Source organism: Petromyzon marinus (assembly GCF_048934315.1).
Source record: "Petromyzon marinus isolate PM22_M1 ecotype Great Lakes invasive population chromosome 70 unlocalized genomic scaffold, UKy_Petmar_22M1.pri1.0 chr70_unloc.3, whole genome shotgun sequence".
Taxonomy (NCBI): Eukaryota; Metazoa; Chordata; class Hyperoartia; order Petromyzontiformes; family Petromyzontidae; genus Petromyzon; species Petromyzon marinus.
This window is the reverse complement of record NW_027422605.1, coordinates 205,402-222,909: the sequence shown is the minus strand read 5'-3', so window position 1 is coordinate 222,909 and position 17,508 is coordinate 205,402. Positions and strand designations below refer to the sequence as shown.

General features: G+C 52.2%; 1 protein-coding gene across 9 annotated transcripts in view; it reads left to right on the top strand.

Annotated features, from left to right (window-relative positions):
* LOC116957209 (peripheral plasma membrane protein CASK) overlaps positions 1-17,508 on the top strand; it is a 144,580-nt gene that overhangs the window by 21,527 nt on the left and 105,545 nt on the right. The window lies entirely within an intron of this gene.

Below are 17,508 nucleotides of genomic sequence, written 5' to 3'. Positions count from 1 at the left end.
GTGGAAGCTACCTGGGCTGTCGCTCCGCACTAAGCTTCAGGTCTTCTCGACCACGGTCATTCCCTCCCTTCTCTACACTTGTGAAACGTGGACCCCCCTGCTGCTGCTGTTAAATGCTGCTGCTGCTGTGAACTGCTGCTGCTACTGCTGCTGTTAACTGCTGCCACTGCTGCTGATATTGCTGCTATTGCTGCTGCTGCTGTTAACTGCTGCTGCTACTACTGCTGCTACTACTGCTGCTGCTGCTACTGCTACTGCTGCTATTACTGCTACTACTGCTACTACTGCTGCTGTTAACTGCTGTTAACTGCTCGTACTGCTACTACTGCTGCTGCTACTACTGCTGTTGCTGCTGCTGCTGCTACTACTGCTGCTACTACTGCTGTTGCTGCTGCTGCTGCTGCTGCTACTACTGCTGCTACTGCTGCTGCTGCTACTACTGCTGCTGCTACTGCTGCTACTGCTGCTGCTACTGCTGCTACTACTACTGCTGCTGCTGCTGCTACTACTACTACTGCTGCTGCTACTGCTGCTACTGCTGCTACTACTGCTGCTGCTGCTCCAGCATCGCGCTCTCTCCGCTCTCTCCGCTCACCTTCACGCGCCCTTGGGTGAGCACTGTGGGTCCCATTCCGCTGCTACTGCTGCTGATACTGCTGCTGCTGCTGATACTGCTGCTGCTGATATTGCTGCTGATACTGCTGCTGCTGATACTGCTGCTGCTGATACTGCTGCTACTATGACTACCACTGCTGCTACTATTACTACTTCCACCGCTGCTACTGCTGATATTACGGCTTCTACTGCTGCTGCTGATACCACTGCTGCTGATACCACTGCTACCACTGCTGCTGATACCACTGCTACCACTGCTGCTGATACCACTGCTACCACTGCTGCTGATACTACTACTACTAGTGATACAGTGAGGGAAAAAAGTATTTGATCCCCTGCTGATTTTGTACATTTGCCCACTGACAAATAAATGATCAGTCTATAATTTTAATGGTAGGTTTGTTTGAACAGTGAGAGACAGAATAACAACAAAATCCAGAAAAACGCATGTCAAAACTGTTATAAATTGATTTGCATTTTAATGAGGGAAATAAGTATTTGACCCCCTCTCAATCAGAAAGATTTCTGGCTCCCAGGTTTATTTTATACAGGTAACGAGCTGAGATTAGGAGCACACTCTTAAGGGAGTGCTCCTAATCTCAGCTTGTTACCTGTATAAAAGACAGCTATCCACAGAAGCAATCAATCAATCAGATTCCAAACTCTCCACCATGGCCAAAACCAAAGAGCTCTTCAAGGATGTCAGGGACAAGATTGTAAACCTACACAAGGCTGGAATGGGCTACAAGACCATTGCCAAGCAGCTTGGTGAGAAGGTGACAACAGTTGGTGCGATTATTCGTAAATGGAAGAAACACAAAAGAACTGTCAATCGCTCTCAGCCTGGGGCTCCATGCAAGATCTCACCTCGTGGAGTTGCAATGATCATGAGAACGGTGAGGAATCAGCCCAGAACTACACGGGAGGATCTTGTCAATGATCTCAAGGCAGCTGGGACCATGGTCACCAATAAAACAATTGGTAACACACTACGCTGTGAAGGACTGAAATCCTGCAGTGCCCGCAAGGTCCCCCTGCTCAAGAAAGTACATATACATGCCCGTCTGAAGTTTGCAAATGAACATCTGAATGATTCAGAGGACAACTGGGTGAAAGTGTTGTGGTCAGATGAGACCAAAATGGAGCTCTTTGGAATCAACTCAACGCGCCGTGTTTGGAGGAGGAGGAATGCTGCCTATGACCCCAAGAACACCATCCCCACCGTCAAACATGGAGGTGGAAACATTATGCTTTGGGGGTGTTTTTCTGTTAAGGGGACAGAACAATCGCATCAAAGGGACGATGGACGGGGCCATGTACCGTCAAATCTTGGGTGAGAACCTCCTTCCCTCAGCCAGGGCATGTAAAATGGGTCGTGGATGGGTATTCCAGCATGACAATGACCCAAAACACATGGCCAAGGCAACAAAGGAGTGGCTCAAGAAGAAGCACATTAAGGTCCTGGAGTGGCCTAGCCAGTCTCCAGACCTTAATCCCATAGAAAATCTGTGGAAGGAGCTGAAGGTTCGAGTTGCCAAACGTCAGCCTCGACACATTAATGACTTGGAGAAGATCTGCAAAGAGAAGTGGGACAAATCCCTCCTGAGATGTGTGCAAACCTGGTGGCCAACTACAAGAAACGTCTGACCTCTGTGATTGCCAACAAGGGTTTTACCACCAAGTACTAAGTCATGTTTTGCAGAGGGGTCAAATACTTATTTCCCTCATTAAAATGCAATTCATTTTCATTACATTTTTGACATGCGTTTTTCTGGAGTTTTTTGTTGTTATTCTGTCTCTCGCTGTTCAAATAAACCTACCATTAAAATTATAGACTGATCATTTCTTTGTCAGTGGGCAAACGTACAAAATCAGCAGGGGATCAAATACTTTTTTCCCTCACTGTACTACTAGTGATACTACTGCTGAAAGTAATGCTACTATTACTACTACTACCACTGCTGCTACTACTACCACTGCTGCTACTACTGCCACTGCTGCTACTACTACCACTGCTGTTACTACTACCACTATTACTACTATTACCACCGCTGCTACTACTACCACCGCTACTACTACTGCCACCGCTGCTACTACTGCCACCGCTGCTACTACTACCACTATTACTACTACTACCACTATTACTACTACTACCACTGCTGCTACTACTACCACTACTGCTACTACTACCACCGCTGCTACTACTGCCACTGCTGCTACTACTACCACTGCTGCTACTACTACCACTGCTGCTACTACTACCACTGCTGCTACTACTGCCACCGCTGCTACTACTGCCACCGCTGCTACTGCTGCCACCGCTGCTACTACTGCCACTGCTACTACTACTACCACCGCTGCTACTACTACCACTGCTGCTGCTACTACTGCCACTGCTGCTACAACTACCACTGCTGCTACTACTACCACTGCTGCTACTACTACCACTGCTGCTACTACTACCACTGCTGCTACTACTACCACCGCTGCTACTACTACCACCGCTGCTACTACTACCACTGCTGCTACTACTACCACTGCTGCTACTACTAATACTGCTGCTACTACTACCACTACTGCTACTACTACCACTGCTACTACTACCACCGCTGCTACTACTGCCACTGCTGCTACTACTACCACTGCTGCTACTACTACCACTGCTGCTACTACTACCACTGCTGCTACTACTACCACTGCTGCTACTACTGCCACCGCTGCTACTACTGCCACCGCTGCTACTGCTGCCACCGCTGCTACTACTGCCTCTGCTACTACTACTACCACCGCTGCTACTACTACCACCACTGCTACTACTGCCACTGCTGCTACTACTACCACTGCTGCTACTACTAATACTGCTGCTACTACTACCACTACTGCTACTACTACCACTGCTACTACTACTACCGCTGCTACTACTACCACTGCTGCTACTACTACCACTATGACTACTACTGCCACTACTGCTACTACTGCCACTGCTGCTACTACTACCACCGCTGCTACTACTACCACCGCTGCTACTACTACCACCGCTGCTACTACTGCCACCGCTGCTACTACTGCCACCGCTGCTACTGCTGCCACCGCTGCTACTACTGCCTCTGCTACTACTACTACCACCGCTGCTACTACTACCACCACTGCTACTACTGCCACTGCTGCTACTACTACCACTGCTGCTACTACTAATACTGCTGCTACTACTACCACTACTGCTACTACTACCACTGCTACTACTACTACCGCTGCTACTACTACCACTGCTGCTACTACTACCACTATGACTACTACTGCCACTACTGCTACTACTGCCACTGCTGCTACTACTACCACCGCTGCTACTACTACCACCGCTGCTACTACTACCACCGCTGCTACTACTACCACTGCTGCTACTACTACCACTTCTGCTGTCGCCAGCTGTGTAGGAGCGAGCCAGACCCCCCAGACCCCCCCAGACCCCCCCCCAGACTCGGTTGTGCCAGGGGGTGGGTGGAGGGGAGTGGACGGGAGGGGCTCGTTATGGTTATGGGGGGGGGGGGGGTTGGTGAGGGTACGAATTAAGGGGGGGGGGGGGGTGGTGAGGGTACTAATTAAGGGGGGGGGGTGGTGAGGGTACTAATTAAGGGGGGGGGGTGGTGAGGGTACTAATTAAGGCGTTAGATGCTCACCTTTGGCCGTTGTTTAAGTGGCGTTGCATAGACTCACTCATAGAGACCCACAGACTCACCACACAGAGACCCACAGACTCACCACACAGAAACCCACAGACTCACCACACAGAGACCCATTGACTCACCACACAGAGACCCATAGACTCACCACACAGAGACCCATAGACTCATCACACAGAAACCCATAGACTCATCACACAGAAACCCATAGACTCACCACACAGAGACTTACCACACAGAGACCCATAGACTCACCACACAGAGACCCACAGACTCATCACACAGAGACCCACAGACTCACCACACAGAGACCCATAGACTCACCACACAGAGAGCCATAGACTCACCACACAGAGAGCCATAGACTCACCACACAGAGACCCACAGACTCACCACACAGAGACCCACAGACTCACCACACAGAGACCCACAGACTCACCACACAGAGACCCATAGACTCACCACACAGAGACCCATAGACTCATCACACAGACACCCATAGACTCATCACACAGACACCCACAGACTCATCACACAGAGACCCATAGACTCACCACACAGAGACCCATAGACTCATCACACAGACACCCACAGACTCATCACACAGAGACCCATAGACTCAACACACAGAGACCCATAGACTCAACACACAGAGACCCATAGACTCAACACACAGAGACCCATAGACTCACTCATAGAGACCCACAGACTCGCCACACAAAACCCATAGACTCACTCATAGAGACCCACAGACTCACTCATAGAGACCCACAGACTCACCACACAGAGACCCGTAGACTCACTACACAGAGACCCATAGACTCACCGCACATAGACCCACACACTCATCACACTGAGACCCATAGACTCACCACATAGAGACCCATAGACTCACCACACAGAGACCCATAGACTCACCACACAGAGACACGTAGACTCACCACACAAAGACCCATAGACTTAACACACATAGACCCATAGACTCACCACACAGACGCATAGACTCACCACACAGAGACCCATAGACTCAACACACAGAGACCCATAGACTCACCACACAGAGACGCATAGACTCACCACACATAGACACATAGACTGACCACACAGAGATCCATAGACTCACCACACAGAGACCCACAGACTCATCACACAGAGACCCATAGACTCACCACACAGAGACCCACAGACTCATCACACAGAGACCCATAGACTCACCACACAGAGACTCATAGACTCACCACACAGAGACCCATATACTCACCACACAGAGACCCACAGACTCACCACACAGAGAGCCACAGACTCACCACGCAGAGACCCGTAGACTCGCCACATAGAGACCCACAGACTCACCACACAGAGACCCATAGACTCACCATCAGAGACCCATAGACTCACCACACAGAAACCCATAGACTCACCACACAGAGAGCCACAGACTCACCACACAGAGACCCATAGACTCACCACACAGAGACCCATAGACTCACCACACAGAGACACGTAGACTCACCACACAAAGACCCATAGACTTAACACACATAGACCCATAGACTCACCACACAGACGCATAGACTCACCACACAGAGACCCATAGACTCAACACACAGAGACCCATAGACTCACCACACAGAGACGCATAGACTCACCACACATAGACACATAGACTGACCACACAGAGAGCCATAGACTCACCACACAGAGACCCACAGACTCATCACACAGCGACCCATAGACTCACCACACAGAGACCCACAGACTCATCACACAGAGACCCATAGACTCACCACACAGAGACTCATAGACTCACCACACAGAGACCCATAGACTCACCACACAGAGACCCACAGACTCACCACACAGAGAGCCACAGACTCACCACGCAGAGACCCGTAGACTCACCACATAGAGACCCACAGACTCACCACACAGAGACCCATAGACTCACCATCAGAGACCCATAGACTCACCACACAGAAACCCATAGACTCACCACACAGAGAGCCACAGACTCACCACACAGAGACCCATAGACTCACCACACAGAGACCCATAGACTCACCATACAGAGACACGTAGACTCACCACACAGAGACGCATAGACTCACCACACAGAGAGCCACAGACTCACCACGCAGAGACCCGTAGACTCACCACATAGAGACCCACAGACTCACCACACATAGACACGTAGACTCACCACACAGAGACGCATAGACTCACCACATAGAGACCCACAGACTCACACAGAGACCCGTAGACTCACCACACAGTGTGAATGCGATGATGGGGACCATTTGAGTGAGGGAGTGAGTGCAAGTAAGCACTCACTCTGGCTGTCTGAGCCCCAGGCGTTAACACTGAACCCTGTGGGAGCCCCCCCCCCCCCCCCCCCCAGTGATTAACAATAAACCCTGTGGGGGGAGCCCCCCAGTGATTAACACTGAACCCTGTGGGGGGAGCCCCCCAGTGATTAACACTGAACCCTGTGGGGGGAGCCCCCCAGTGATTAACACTGAACCCTTTGGGGGGAGCCCCCCAGTGATTAACACTGAACCCTGTGGGGGGAGCCCCCCAGTGATTAACACTGAACCCTGTGGGGGAGCCTCGGTCTGGCTCCGTGTGCCCCAGGCACTAGTGGTCGGCACTGTCACCGCTCTGCGTGGACATCTCGGAATTATAATTCTGCTAAACGCACCGCTCGGTCGGACCTCTGTGGGTGGTGGGGGTGGTCGGGGAGTGGGGGGTGGTGGTGGGTGGTGGTGGGTGGTGGTGGGGGGTGGTGGGGAGTGGGGGGTGGGGGGAGTGGAGGGCAGGGATCTTTGTGTGTAGGTGCTGCTGCTACTCGCTACTAACAGCACTTGCCCCTACAGCCTGTTAGAGGCTACACGGGGGATCTTTGTCTGTGTATAGGTGCTGCTGCTACTCGCTACTAACAGCACTTGCCCCTGCAGCCTGTTAGAGGCTACACGGGGGATCTTTGTCTGTGTATAGGTGCTGCTGCTACTCGCTACTAACAGCACTTGCCCCTGCAGCCTGTTAGAGGCTACACGGGGGATCTTTGTCTGTGTATAGGCTCTGCTACTCGCTCCGTGAATGATCGATTCCTGCAATGTTTCGGCCACATTGCCCCTGTGAGCAGTGCGCTTCTGCGGGTTCCCTCCTACGTGGACAAGCGCATCACTCGAGGGAGCCAGGATCAGACGTAGCTCTGTGCTATCCACTTCCGCGGGATCCGTTCTGTAACACAGGGAGGGTTGTGCGGTCCAACGCTCTCTCACTGTGGAGCCTTCAAGGCATGGGGGTGGGGGGCACGAGGGGCGAGTCTGCCCCCCCCCTCGTGCCCCCCCCTCCTCGTGCCCCCCCCCCCCCCTCGTGTCCGGCCGCAGGGCGATGTTGCGGTGACAATAAACGACCTTTTAATTCTCGGGGAATTTGTCCCGCGATGATTACAAACATCGCTTTAATTACTCCCCAACCCTCCCCTCCCTCCCCGCTCCCCCCTCCCTCCCTCCCTCCCCTCCTCCCACAGTCCCGCCCCCCCCCCCCCCCCCCCCCGCTCCCCCCCCCGCCCCCCCCCATTCCCCCCCCTGCTCCCCCCCCGCTCCCACCCCCGCTCCCCCCCCCGCTCCCTCCCCGCTCCCCCCCCCCGCTCCCCCCCGCTCCCCCCCCGCTCCCCCCCCCGCTCCCCCCTACCCCCCACTCCACGCCCCCGCGTACAAAACGATCTCCGTGCGGCGGTTACCGGCGCCTCTCTTTGCCTTTCCCGCGTGGATGCCGCTGCTGTGATGAGGAGTAATGGTGCGTGGAGGTGGTGGCTGATGTTCACGATGAGCCGGGTGATTGGCGGAGTCCCGGGATTGGCGGAGTGGTGCATCATCGCTGCTATGATGACACCTCTTTCGTATAGATCTCTCTGAGCCCATGGGTCTCTGTGGGTAACTGTGTAAGTCTATGGGTCTCTGTGTGAGTCTATGCGTTTCTGTGTGAGTCTATGGGTCTCTGTGTGAGTCTATGGGTTTCTGTGTGATGAGTCTTTGGATATCTGTGTGATGAGTCCATGGGTCTCTGTGTGAGTCTATGGGTAACTGTGTGAGTCTATGGGTCTCTGTGTGAGTCTATGGGTCTCTGAGTCTAGGGGTCTCTGTGTGAGTTTGATGGGTCTGTGTGAGTCTGAGTCTATGGGTTTCTGTGTGAGTCTATGGGTTTCTGTGTGATGAGTCTGTGGATATCTGTGTGATGAGTCTATGGGTAACTGTATAAGTCTATGGGTAACTGTGTGAGTCTATGGGTCTCTGAGTCTAGGGGTCTCTCTGTGAGTTTGATGGGTCTGTGTGAGTCTATGGGTTTCTGTGTGATGAGTCTGTGGATATCTGTGTGATGAGTCTGTGGATATCTGTGTGATGAGTCTATGGGTAACTATGTAAGTCTATGGGTAACTGTGTGAGTCTATGGGCCTCTGTGTGAGTCTATGGGTCTCTGAGTCTAGGGGTCTCTCTGTGAGTTTGATGGGTTTGTGTGAGTCTGAGTCTATGGGTCTCTGTGTGAGTCAATGGGTCTCTGTGTGATGAGTCTGTGGATATCTGTGTGATTAGTCCATGGGTCTCTGTGAGTCTATGGGTCTCTGTGTGATGAGTCTGTGGATGTCTGTGTGATGAGTCTATGGGTAACTGTGTAAGTCTATGGGTCTCTGAGTCTAGGGGGCTCTCTGTGAGTTTGATGGGTCTGTGTGAGTGTGAGTCTATGGGTTTCTGTGTGAGTCTATGGGTCTCTGTGTGAGTCTATGGGTTTCTGTGTGATGAGTCTTTGGATATCTGTGTGATGAGTCCATGGGTCTCTGTGTGAGTCTATGGGTAACTGTGTGAGTCTATGGGTCTCTGTGTGAGTCTATGGGTCTCTGAGTCTAGGGGTCTCTGTGTGAGTTTGATGGGTCTGTGTGAATGTGAGTCTATGGGTCTCTGTGTGAGTCTATGGGTTTCTGTGTGATGAGTCTTTGGATATCTGTGTGATGAGTCCATGGGTCTCTGTGTGAGTCTATGGGTAACTGTGTGAGTCTATGGGTCTCTGTGTGAGTCTAGGGGTCTCTGAGTCTAGGGGTCTCTCTGTGAGTTTGATGGGTCTGTGTGAGTCTGAGTCTATGGGTTTCTGTGTGAGTCTATGGGTTTCTGTGTGGTGAGTCTGTGGATATCTGTGTGATGAGTCTATGGGTAACTGTATAAGTATATGGGTAACTGTGTGAGTCTATGGGTCTCTGAGTCTAGGGGTCTCTCTGTGAGTTTGATGGGTCTGTGTGAGTCTATGGGTTTCTGTGTGATGAGTCTGTGGATATCTGTGTGATGAGTCTGTGGATATCTGTGTGATGAGTCTATGGGTAACTATGTAAGTCTATGGGTAACTGTGTGAGTCTATGGGCCTCTGTGTGAGTCTATGGGTCTCTGAGTCTAGGGGTCTCTCTGTGAGTTTGATGGGTTTGTGTGAGTCTGAGTCTATGGGTCTCTGTGTGAGTCAATGGGTCTCTGTGTGATGAGTCTGTGGATATCTGTGTGATTAGTCCATGGGTCTCTGTGAGTCTATGGGTCTCTGTGTGATGAGTCTGTGGATGTATGTGTGATGAGTCTATGGGTAACTGTGTAAGTCTATGGGTCTCTGAGTCTAGGGGTCTCTCTGTGAGTTTGATGGGTCTGTGTGAGTGTGAGTCTATGGGTTTCTGTGTGAGTCTATGGGTCTCTGTGTGAGTCTATGGGTTTCTGTGTGATGAGTCTTTGGATATCTGTGTGATGAGTCCATGGGTCTCTGTGTGAGTCTATGGGTAACTGTGTGAGTCTATGGGTCTCTGTGTGAGTCTATGGGTCTCTGAGTCTAGGGGTCTCTGTGTGAGTTTGATGGGTCTGTGTGAATGTGAGTCTATGGGTCTCTGTGTGAGTCTATGGGTTTCTGTGTGATGAGTCTTTGGATATCTGTGTGATGAGTCCATGGGTCTCTGTGTGAGTCTATGGGTAACTGTGTGAGTCTATGGGTCTCTGTGTGAGTCTAGGGGTCTCTGAGTCTAGGGGTCTCTCTGTGAGTTTGATGGGTCTGTGTGAGTCTGAGTCCATGGGTCTCTGTGTGAGTCAATGGGTCTCTGAGTCTAGGGGTCTCTCTGTGAGTTTGATGGGTCTGTGTGAGTCTGAGTCTATGGGTCTCTATGTGGTGAGTCTATGGGTCTCAGTGTGATGAGTGTGTGGGTCTATGTGCGGTGAGTCTATGGGTCTCTGTGTGAGTCTATGGGTCTCTGTGTGAGTCTATGGGTCTCTGAGTCTAGGGTCTCTCTGTGAGTTTGATGGGTCTGTGTGAGTCTGAGTCTATGGGTCTCTGTGTGAGTCTATGGGTCTCTGAGTCTAGGGTCTCTCTGTGAGTCTATGGGTCTCTGTGTGAGTCTATGGGTCTCTGTGTGAGTCAATGGGTTTCTGTGTGATGAGTCTGTGGATATCTGTGTGATGAGTCCATGGGTAACTGTGTAAGTCCATGGGTCTCTGTGTGAGTCTATGGGTCTCTGAGTCTAGGGGTCTCTCTGTGAGTTTGATGGGTCTGTGTGAGTCTGAGTCTATGGGTCTCTGTGTGAGTCAATGGGTTTCTGTGTGATGAGTCTGTGGATATCTGTGTGATGAGTCTATGGGTAACTGTGTAAGTCTATGTGTAACTGTGTGAGTCTATGGGTCTCTGTGTCAGTCTATGGGTCTCTGAGTCTAGGGGTCTCTCTGTGAGTTTGATGGGTCTGTGTGAGTGTGAGTCTATGGGTCTCTGTGTGAGTCTATGGGTCTCTGAGTCTAGGGGTCTCTCTGTGAGTTTGATGGGTCTGTGTGAGTCTGAGTCTATGGGTCTCTGTGTGAGTCTATGGGTTTCTGTGTGATGAGTCTGTGGATATCTGTGTGATGAGTCTATGGGTAACTATGTAAGTCTATGGGTAACTGTGTGAGTCTATGGGCCTCTGTGTGAGTCTATGGGTCTCTGAGTCTAGGGGTCTCTCTGTGAGTTTGATGGGTTTGTGTGAGTCTGAGTCTATGGGTCTCTGTGTGAGTCAATGGGTCTCTGTGTGATGAGTCTGTGGATATCTGTGTGATGAGTCCATGGGTCTCTGTGAGTCTATGGGTCTCTGTGTGATGAGTCTGTGGATGTCTGTGTGATGAGTCTATGGGTAACTGTGTAAGTCCATGGGTAACTGTGTGAGTCTATGGGTCTCTGAGTCTAGGGGTCTCTCTGTGAGTTTGATGGGTCTGTGTGAGTGTGAGTCTATGGGTCTCTGAGTCTAGGGTCTCTCTGTGAGTTTGATGGGTCTGTGTGAGTGTGAGTCTATGGGTCTCTGTGTGAGTTAATGGGTTTCTGTGTGATGAGTCTGTGGATATCTGTGTGATGAGTCCATGGGTGTCTGTGTGAGTCTATGGGTCTCTGTGTGAGTCTATGGGTCTCTGTGTGAGTCTATGGGTCTCTGAGTCTAGGGTCTCTCTGTGAGTTTGATGGGTCTGTGTGAGTCTGAGTCTATGGGTCTCTGTGTGAGTCTATGGGTCTCTGAGTCTAGGGGTCTCTCTGTGAGTCTATGGGTCTCTGTGTGAGTCAATGGGTTTCTGTGTGATGAGTCTGTGGATATCTGTGTGATGAGTCCATGGGTAACTGTGTAAGTCCATGGGTCTCTGTGTGAGTCTATGGGTCTCTGAGTCTAGGGGTCTCTCTGTGAGTTTGATGGGTCTGTGTGAGTCTGAGTCTATGGGTCTCTGTGTGAGTCAATGGGTTTCTGTGTGATGAGTCTGTGGATATCTGTGTGATGAGTCTATGGGTAACTGTAAGTCTATGTGTAACTGTGTGAGTCTATGGGTCTCTATGCGAGTCTATGGGTCTCTGAGTCTAGGGGTCTCTCTGTGAGTTTGATGGGTCTGTGTGAGTGTGAGTCTATGGGTCTCTGTGTGAGTCAATGGGTTTCTGAGTGATGAGTCTGTGGATATCTGTGTGATGAGTCCATGGGTCTCTGTGTGAGTCTATGGGTTTCTGTGTGATGAGTCTGTGGATATCTGTGTGATGAGTCCATGGGTCTCTGTGTGAGTCTGGGTCTCTGTGTGAATTCATGGGTTTCTGTGTAATGAGTCTGTGGATATCTGTGTGATGAGTCTATGGGTCCCGCTGTGACGAAAGCCTAACCAGAGTACTGTACAGCACCTACAATTAGCATGGTTGGATGTGTATGGTGCGAAAGAAGTTCAACATGAATATGTACAGCATCTCCAGTACAAGGTGTAACTACTACGGAAGGCATGATCACTGGCTGCTGATGCTGACGTGGAGGAACAGCTGTGGTTTCACGTGGAGGTGTGTATGTATGTATGTTGAACTTCTGTTGTACCGTACGTAGCCAACCGTGGTAATCAGAGTTGCCGGAGAAGGACAACAAGCTAAATGCGAAAAGCAGTGATTAAGAAATGAGTTTCCAAACGAAGTGATGGTGATTTAAAAGTGCGTAGCTCCCAATGGCTCCCTAATTATCGGAAGAGCGTTCCAGACGGCCGCAGTAATGGATCTGAAAGCGCCGCGATGCCGTGGGCAGTGGGGAGGATGAGCGGAGTTTGTGTGACAATTGCAGAGTCGGGAGTAGCGGAGTGGTTGCATCATTGCTGCGGTGGTGATGCCTCCTCCTACCCATCTGTCTGATGACACAACCACACTCGGATGAAAAAGAGCTTCGTAGCTCCTTGGATTCCCCCTCCTCCTCCTCTATCGTGTTGTTACGATCGTTGGAACTCGCTCAGCGTGTCGCTGCATCTGCCGCACTAAAGCCGTCCTACCCGCCGCAGATGCCTTGAATCAACAGGGAAATTCACCCTCTATAGGCCCCACCCCTTCCTGCTTACGCCCCACCCCTTCCTGCTTCGGCCTCTTCCCTTCCCACTTAGGCCACACCCCCTTCCTCGCTAGGCCCCGCCCGTTCCTCTTTTAGGCCACACCTCTGGACATCTTGTGAAAAAGAGCTTCAAAGCTCATCGGATTCCTCCAGTCCTAAATCAAGATGATGATTCTTCCTGATTAGGCTGCAGCCATTCCTGATTACGGCCCCACGTCTCTTCTGCGCCTTTCCTTTTTATGCCCCGCCCCCTCCTCCGTAGGCCCCGCCCCTTTCTGCATAGGCCCCGCCCCACTTTGGGAGGGGGCTCATGGAAGAGGTCGGGGAGTGTGGGGGGTGGTAGCAGCACAGCAGCAGGGGTAGTGGGGTGGGGGTTGTGGTGGTAGTGGTGGTGGTTGGTGGTGTTGACCGTGGTAGTGGTGGGGTAGTGGTGGTGGTCGTGGTAGCTCTTGCGGTAGTAATGGTGGCGGTGGCAGTGGAAGTTGTGGTAATAATGGAAGTGGTGGCGGTGACGGTGGTGGTGGTAGTGGTGGTGGTGGCGGTAGTAGTAGTGGTGGCAGTGGCGGTAGCCAGTAGTGGCGGTGGTGGTAGTAGTAGTAGTGGCAGTGGTGGTAGTAGTGGTGGCGGTGGTGGTAGTAGTGGTGGTGGCAATGGTGGTAGTTGTAGTGGCGGTGGTGGTGACGGTAGTAGTAGTGGTGGCAGTGGTGGTAGTAGTGGTGGTGGTGGTGGTAGTAGTGGTGGCAGTGGTGGTAGTAGTGGTGGCAGTGGTGGTGGTAGTAGTGGTGGCAGTGGCGGTAGCCAGTAGTGGCGGTGGTGGTAGTAGTAGTAGTGGCAGTGGTGGTAGTAGTGGTGGCGGTGGTGGTAGTAGTGGTGGTAGTAGTGGTGGCAGTGGTGGTAGTAGTGGTGGCGGTGGTGGTAGTAGTGGTGGTGGCAATGGTGGTAGTTGTAGTGGCGGTGGTGGTGACGGTAGTAGTAGTGGTGGCAGTGGTGGTAGTAGTGGTGGTGGTGGTGGTAGTAGTGGTGGCAGTGGTGGTAGTAGTGGTGGCAGTGGTGGTGGTAGTAGTGGTGGCAGTGGTAGTAGTAGTAGTGGTGGCAGTGGTGGTAGTAGTGGTGGCAGTGGTGGTAGTGCTGGTGGCAGTGGTGGTAACAGTGGTGGTAGTAGTGGTGGCAGTGGTGGTGGTAGTAGTGGTGGTAGTAGTAGTGGCGGTGGTAGTAGTAGTGGTGGCAGTGGTGGTAGTAGTGGTGGCGGTAGTAGTGGTGGCAGTGGTGGTAGTAGTGGTGGCAGTGGTGGTGGTAGTAGTGGTGGCAGTGGTGGTGGTAGTAGTGGTGGTAGTAGTGGTGGTAGTAGTGGTGGCGGTGGTGGTTGTAGTGGTGGTAGTAGTGGTGGCAGTGGTGGTAGTAGTGGTGGCAGTGGTGGTGGTAGTAGTGGTGGTAGTAGTGGTGGTAGTAGTGGTGGCAGTGGTGGTAGTAGTGGTGGTAGTAGTAGTGGTGGCAGTGGTGGTGGTGTCCACGTGGTGGCTGGGTGTGTCTGTGTTTGTCTTAATGGGGAGCGATAGTGTAGCGGTTAGCGCGCTGCGCTATGAACCTGGCGACCCGGGTTCGATTCCCGCTCACGGCCAAGACCCGTGACGATTATCTGAACCGGTCCCGGGCCTCCCCTAGGTCGACTCAGCCTCAAATGAGTACCTGGTGCGGTGTGTAGTGAACATCGCCACTAGGGAGACAAAGGCGGTCGGGCGTGGTGCTGGCCACCCACCCCCTCGTGTACCGTTCCGGCCTTCATAGGTGCTCGCTAACAGCACTTGCCCCTACAGTCTGTTAAGGCTATATGGGGGATCTTTGTCTTTAATTACCTGCGGCCCATGAGAAATCAGCTTTGCGAACGTTTGGTCCAAACCCTTGATGTGCGGTATTGCTTCTGCTCGCCCGAACAAAGATCGGGACTCGCTGGGGTTCGAAGGGCGGCGTTGTTGGGTGGGGGGGGTGGGGGGCTGGGTGGGGGGGGTGGTGGGCTGGGTGGGGGGGGTACGGTGGGGGGGGGTGGGATGACAAGCTGTGGGAGTAAGGCTTTCGAAGAATGGGCAAGGGGCTCGTCGCCCAAAACGTTGGCCCACGTTGTGCGAGGTTCAGTTTGGAGCTGTGCTGGAGGGGCAAGTGCTGTCGCTCGCGGGCACCTGTACAAAGACAAATGTACCCCATCTAGCCTTCAACAGGCCTGTAGGAGCAAGTGCTTTTAGTAGCGAATAGCAGCAGCAGCAGCAGCTTATGAAAGCTGTGGCACAGTGGCTGCCATTAAGAGAAAGGTTTAGCGCCTGGCGCATTCCGTTCAGTTCCAGGGACAATTCGTGCACAGGTTTGGGGTTGACCCCGCATTGTGCGTGTGCTGGATGCGCCGTGCAGGACAATGCGTTCATTGCCAGAGTGTGTTTTGTTCGCACGTTTTACCAAAGGTACGTGTGGTTAATGCCTCGTGGCTGTGAGGGGTGTCCCTTTGGTGTCTGAACATCTGAACGCCTCGTGTCTCATTTCCCGGCAAGGTTGAGAAGCCGATGATTATCTTTTTTAATCATAATTTTGACATCGGCAACAAGGGTCTCGTCGATTGGATCAGCCACTCCACGATGGCCAGGAGATGTTGACTACCTCGCCTGGTATGCAGGAGGTCGTGGTTTCGATTCCGACCCTGACGATGCCTGCTGCTGCTGTATATTTGGAGTTTGTCTCTATCTCTCCCCGTGGAGATGTCAACCAAGTAGGTTAATTGAGGGGGTGGGTGAGGGTGAGGGTGAGTGGATGATTGCGTTGGTGGATGGGTAGATCAATGAGTGGGTGGGTGAATAAGTGGGTGGATGAATGAGTGCGTTTGCGGATAGGTGCATAAATAAGTGGGTGGGTGAATGAGTGGATGGATGAATGACTGAGTGGGTGGCTAGGTGCATGAATGAGAGGGTGGGTGAATGAGTGGGTGGGTGGATGAATGAGTGGGTGGATGAATGAGTGGGTGGGTGGATGAATGAGTGGGTGGATGAATGAGTGGGTGAGTGTGTGGGTGAATAGGTGGGTGAGTGGGTGGGTGGATGAATGAGTAGGTGGATGAATAAGTGGGTGAGTGGGTGGGTGAATGGGTGGGTGAGTGGGTGGGTGGGTGGATGAATGAGTGGGTGGATGAGTGAGTGGGTGAGTGGGTGGGTGGGTGGGTGGATGAATGAGTGGGTGGATGAATGAGTGGGTGGATGAATGAGTGGGTGGATGAATGAGTGGGTGGATGAATGAGTGGGTAGATGAATGAGTGGGTGGATGAATGAGTGGGTGGATAAATGAGTGGATGAATGAGTGGATGAATGAGTGGGTGGATGAGTGGGTGGATGAGTGGGTGGATGAGTGGGTGGATAAGTGGGTGGATGAATGAGTGGGTGGATGAGTGAGTAGATTAATGAGTGACTAAGTGAGTGAGTGAGGGACTCCAGTGCAGGCTGTTCTGTCCACACGGAGCGCTACCAACGTCGCAATTTGCCATTCTGTTGCCTGGCCGTTACTCTGGCCTCTTAGCAGTGACTGCGGTCATTACTCCAGCGGGTGGGAGTGCGTGTGTGTACGTGAGTGTGTGTGTGTACGTGAGTGTGTGTGTGTACGTGAGTGTGTGTGTGTGTCTGAGTGTGTGTGTACGTGAGTGTGTGTGTGTACGTGAGTGTGTGTGGGGAGCGATAGTGTAGCGGTTAGCGCGCTGCGCTATGAACCTGGCGACCCGGGTTCCATTCCCGCTCACGGCCAACACCAGTGACGATTATCTGAACCGGTCCCGGGCCTCCCCTAGGTCGACTCAGCCTCAAATGAGTACCTGGTGCGGTGTGTAAACATTGCCACTAGGGAGACAAAGGCGGTCAGGCGTGGTGCTGGCCACCCACCCCCTCGTGTACCGTTCCGGCCTTCATAGGTGCTCGCTAACAGCACTTGCCCCTACAGTCTGTTAAGGCTATATGGGGGATCTTTGTGTGTGTCTGAGTGTATGTGTACGTGAGTGTGTGTGTGTACGTGAGTGTGTGTGTGTACGTGAGTGTGTGTGTCTGATGGGGGGTGTGTCTGAGTGTGTGTGTGTGTCTGAGTGTGTGTGTGTCTGAGTGTGTGTGTGTATGTACGTGAGTGTGTTTACATGTTAGTGTGTGTACGTGAATGTGTGTATGTACGTGAGTGTGTGTCTGAGTGTGTGAGTGTGTGTGTGTCTGAGTGTGTCTCTGAGTGTGTGTGTCTTAGTGAGTGTATGTACGTGAGTGTGTGTATGTACGTGAGTGTGTGTCTGTGTCTGAGTGTGTGTGTCTGAGTGTGTGTCTGAGTGTGTGTGTGTCTCTG